At 41.1% G+C, this 4,999-nt stretch overlaps 1 protein-coding gene across 2 annotated transcripts in view; it reads left to right on the forward strand.

Annotated features, from left to right (window-relative positions):
• Window positions 1-4,999, forward strand: part of ARG2 (arginase 2) — a 35,220-nt gene that overhangs the window by 12,360 nt on the left and 17,861 nt on the right. The window lies entirely within an intron of this gene.

A 4,999-nucleotide genomic window follows, 5' to 3' on the forward strand; every position in this document is an offset into this window, starting at 1 on the left:
TGGTTTGGCTAGTGGATAGGGTCAGCCTGCAGACTGAAGGGTCCTAGGTTCGATTCTGGTCAAGGGCACATGCCCAGGTTGTGGGCTCGATCCCCTGTGTGAAGTGTGCAGGAGGCAGCCGATCAGTGATTCTCTTTAATCATTAATATTTCTCTCTCTCTCTCTCTCTCTCTCTCTCTCTCTCTCTCCCTCTCTCTCTCTCCCTCCCTTCCTTTCTGAAATCAATATAAATATATTTTAAAACACACACACAAAACACACACGCATGCACACACACACAAATCTTTTGTGGTGTTCCAAGGGCCCTTCTGGACACCACAAAGTTATTCCTACATACATTGATATTTTAACCTTTAAAACCTCAATTTCTAATGAAAACTAAGAAGCAATTAGCATTCTTTAACTTGGCCACTTTATGAAGACACTTTATAACCCCTGGAAACATATTTCATAGATGTCAACACATGAATTATTAACATGGACTTATTTTTTAAAAACTTGGTTAAAAATATTTAATATCAATAACTCAAAAGATATGTCTATTCTCCTTAAACCAACAAATTTAAACTAACTTTTAAAGGATTAACTTTAGATTACATGAACTTGAAAAGCATTTGAGTTTTTATATTTCTGAGAATTTTAGAATACCTAATCCTTACAACCACTTGCCTTCAAACCAGTTAATTTTAATTTATTAAATTAATTTTAACAATACCACCCAGAGGTAGAAAAATTATCTCACATTTACAACATACATACATAGACATACATAGACATAAACAGAGACCTTAGCCTTAAGGAAAAACACACTAGTTTATAAAAATTTGGATCCAAATTTTGTTTTGGCAGTTGGGATAAGAAGAAACTTACAAAAAACAAAAAGAAAACAACAAAAAAGACACAGTTTGTATCTGTCCTTGACAAGTTAAGCAAGTTTCAAATGTTCTTTCCCTTTTAAAGTAAGAACAGCTATTTTTAATACCTTAAAAGAATTGGTTTGCCACCTAAACAACATCATAGGTTGATCCATTTATTTAAATTCTCTTTTTGAATCTTTGAGAGACCAATTAAATATGCTTTCCATTCATTCTGCCGAATTTTATAGCTGGCTTTTTCTAATTGTGCGTGCAAAGATTAGTTGAGAAGTATCAAAGGATCCTCATTTCGGCAATCTTCCTGCAGGAGTATTAATGGGAGGCTGACTGGGTTAGGCTTGCCGATTTCCCACATTAATTTCCATTTCCTTTGAGATCTCTAGAGTCTGAACAAACTTCGAGGGAAAACCAGCCTTTACATGCAAGGTCTCTAGATCATATGGTAGATATCCCAATAAGACTATTTCACACTCTAGAGCAGTGGTCGCCAACCAGTGGTCTGCAGACCACTGGTTGTCTGTGAGGTCGGAAAGTTTGGTGACCGCTGCTCTAGAGGACATTTTTCCTCAGGCACCTCACAAAGATCCTTAGTCATCTAAGAATACCCAAGATTGGGTTGGGGAAGCAAGTGTCTTTTCTCCTTCAGAGCTAAAGAGAGTTCAGTCTCTCATTTAACCGGCAAAGATTTCATTCAGACTTTCAGTAAGCAAAGCCCAAATTAAAAGCAGTCACCCACAAGTGTCTTTTCTCCTTCAGAGCTAAAGAGAGTTCAGTCTCTCATTTAACCAGCAAAGATTTCATTCAGACGTTCAGTAAGCAAAGCCCAAATTAAAAGCAGTCACCCACTTTTTCTTTTCCTTTCCCTGGGTTATCTCAACCCATATCCACCTCGAGGATTTTATAAGAACAGCTCAAATAAAGTTAGGACCTGCCACTTAAAGTTGGAATTCCAAGAGAAAACTTACTCAAGTTCACCCCATGCAAAGCAGGGGCTGGTGGGGCACAAGGGGGCCATGTGGTACCTAGCACCAGGTTTGGGTCCACAGGGTGATCCTGCCTGGGCTTCTTCAGAATCCTGCTCACTACTCCAAATAAATTTCAAAGTCAGAGATGTCCAAGCCGGTAGAAATTGTTTGTAAGGGTTTATTTGAGTCAAACTGGTGACATGCTAGAGCTCAGATGCTCTGGAGAATGACAGTTTGGCAATTTCTTTTATACATTGGGGATTAAGGAGGGATGTAAGGAAGATTACATGAAGTGGGAGAAATGGAGGTACACAATAGTTAAGATTATATATGCTCCCTCAAGGGTGGTTACAGAAAAGGTCTGGGAAAGACAATTATTGTCATTTCAAAAGTATGTAAACCTAGTTGCACAAGAACAATGGACAAGGCTTGCTTAAGGCAAAGATAAACCTTTCATAGTCCTGTGCCTGACTACCCACCATGACCTGCCCAGTTAGAATTTATGGTCATGTCTATAATGTTACTTTTTAAAACAGATATATTTTTATTGATTTCAGAGAGGAAGGGAGAGGGAGAGATAGAAACATCAATGATGAGAGAGACTCACTGATCACCTGCCTCCTGCATGCTCCACACTGGGAATCTAGCCTTCAACCCAGGCATGTGCCCTGACCGGGAATTGAACCGTAACCTCCTGGTTCATAGGTTGATGCTCAACCACTGAGCCTATTGGGCTGTAATGTTACTTTTGGTCAGACTTATTACTAAGCCCCTTTTTCGGCCTTGCCTTTATATTCTTTTAAAGGGAATGTAGAAAATCAAGTTGTGTGTGAGAGCTGGACTCTTTAGGATCCATTTCCATGAGAAATCAGTGGGCCTGTATTTATTTTCTAATTCTTACCCAAAAGTCTATCTTTAAAAATGACAGTCATATTACAAACATGTTTTGGGAAGTCTTAGGTTACACCATCAGTTTCAAGGGAAAGAAAAAGGGTCGGGTGAGAGTGAAGGGGTTTGGAATAAGCCTCCCCAAAATTGCCTCTTTGGCATGTGGGTTACTTTCAGCTGAAGTCAGTCAAGGTCCAGAAGACTCAGCAAGAGCTTTTCACTTCCCCTTTAACTACCCAAATGAATTTAGATAGAAGGCCTGGTCCAGGAAGAGAGTTATCGCCAGAGATAACTGCAGAGAGTATGGGCTAGGTGTGGCAAGCTGGAGGGAGGTCCTGTTTGTTCAAAGTCCAAGGTCCTCTATTTCTGCCTAGTATGGCAAACATTTGTTTACCAAAAGTTGGGTCTTCCCATCTCCCTGTGAATTGTCTTCTTTCCCTTTGAAGCCCCAGTAACCTACCCCCTTCTCCAATTGTCTAGGGTCATGGTCAGCAAACTGCGGCTCGTGAGCCACATGCGGCTCTTTGGCCCCTTGAGTGTGGCTCTTCCTAAGCCTTAGAAGTACCCTAATTAAGTTAATAACAATGTACCTACCTATATAGTTTAACTTTAAAAAATTTGGCTCTCAAAAGAAATTTCAATCGTTGTACTGTTAATATTTGGCTCTGTTGACTAATGAGTTTGCCGACCACTGGTCTAGGGGAGTTGATTTAACCAGACAGAGAACCTAGAAGGGAAGAAAGGAAACGTTTTCTTCCCCTGCAGGAGGAAGACCACAAAGATGCCTCATCCAGTTAAACTGAACGTAATTCTTGGCATGTATGGGCTTTTTCTTATTTAATCCTTGTAACAACTATAACAAGGTTTATTTTTGCCCTAAGCAAGCCTTGTCCTTGAGGTAGGACAAGCTTAGAAACTGTACTTGGTTGGACATCTTGACTCTTCTAAGAGGTTATGGGCCAGGAATTTTTCCTTTGCATCTCGTGTGGCATTGGACCCACTGTGGTGAGATGGGCAAGAGGTGATGTTGCAGCACTCTGCTCTCAGCCCAGAGTAGTATGGAATGCGTTCCAATTTGAGGTTCTTGGAGAACACACATCAGGATGCTAGCCCAGGGTCTGAGGCAAAGAGCTACACATCTGGACTGTTAACTGGTAGAGCCATAGTCACTAGCCTGATGCATCTCCCTTTAAATCCTTTCTGGAACAAGGTGAAGTATCAAGAATTTAAAAAGGATCACATTCTGAAGAGCAGTACTTTATCCCCAGGATTCTCGCTCCCTCTTCCTGTGGTTATTAGATATTGGAATAGCTTGAAGTTTGTCAGCAGATCATTTTGCAGTGACGCTCATCAGTCTTATCCCGAATGAGAGAAATTGGTTTTGTTGTAGTGACTTAGGAAGCCAAAGGAACCCTCCTCTTACCCCCATCCTGCCTGCGCTGGAACCAGGCTGCTAGGGTGCCATCAGCTGACAGTCTGCAGAAGACCGAGCTGACTCACTATGACCTACAGGTGTTCAGAGGGCTGCCATGAGTTTGGTTCATAGCAGCATACATTATTAAGCCTATCTTCAGACAGTGGTACTCTCTGTTCTCCTCAGGAAAGAAGGACAGATGTAGCTGGAGAAGCAATTATCAGGAAACCTAAATGGTGTTGCAAGTCATCTCAGTTACATGTCTGCAGCCAAGTTTTCAAGTTTATTTTTTTAATCAAGAATCACATTTATGCAAAGGCATTTATTAACACCATGTTTGTATCAGTTGATCTTAACTGTGGTATATGTTAGATGGACATGTCCGAAATCACTGGCCAGGATGCCCAGGGTCACCTTCTTATCAAGGCCAAAGGTGACATCTGGGTCTAAAAGGTCTTAATAGTATTCAGTGTATTTTTATTGCCAGCACTAGGAGAGAAGCAATGAGGCTGTCATCTGTACAGAGCTTTGCTTTTTTTGCAAGGCAAACATGAGAGCCCTTTCACGTTGGTTCCAAATCTGTTTGTCACTGGAGCTCTCAGTACCACTCTCCCTGCCACGGTGGTCTTCTCTGTGTCTGACAGCACCTAGCTGTTGCAGAGACAACAGGAGAGCAGAGTGGGGAGGAAGGAGATGTTGAGAGTGCTGGTTGGAGTCTTGCCAGGAACGGTGAAGGAGTGAACTAGAACAAATATGTGTACTTGCATGATATGACCTCTTTCCTAAACTTACCAAACATTTTGGAGAGTGGGCCTGAGGAAGCAAAGAGTTGATATTCAATTAAAAAAAAAAATATA

Source organism: Myotis brandtii, unplaced genomic scaffold (assembly GCF_000412655.1).
Source record: "Myotis brandtii unplaced genomic scaffold, ASM41265v1 scaffold536, whole genome shotgun sequence".
Lineage (NCBI taxonomy): Eukaryota > Metazoa > Chordata > Mammalia > Chiroptera > Vespertilionidae > Myotis > Myotis brandtii.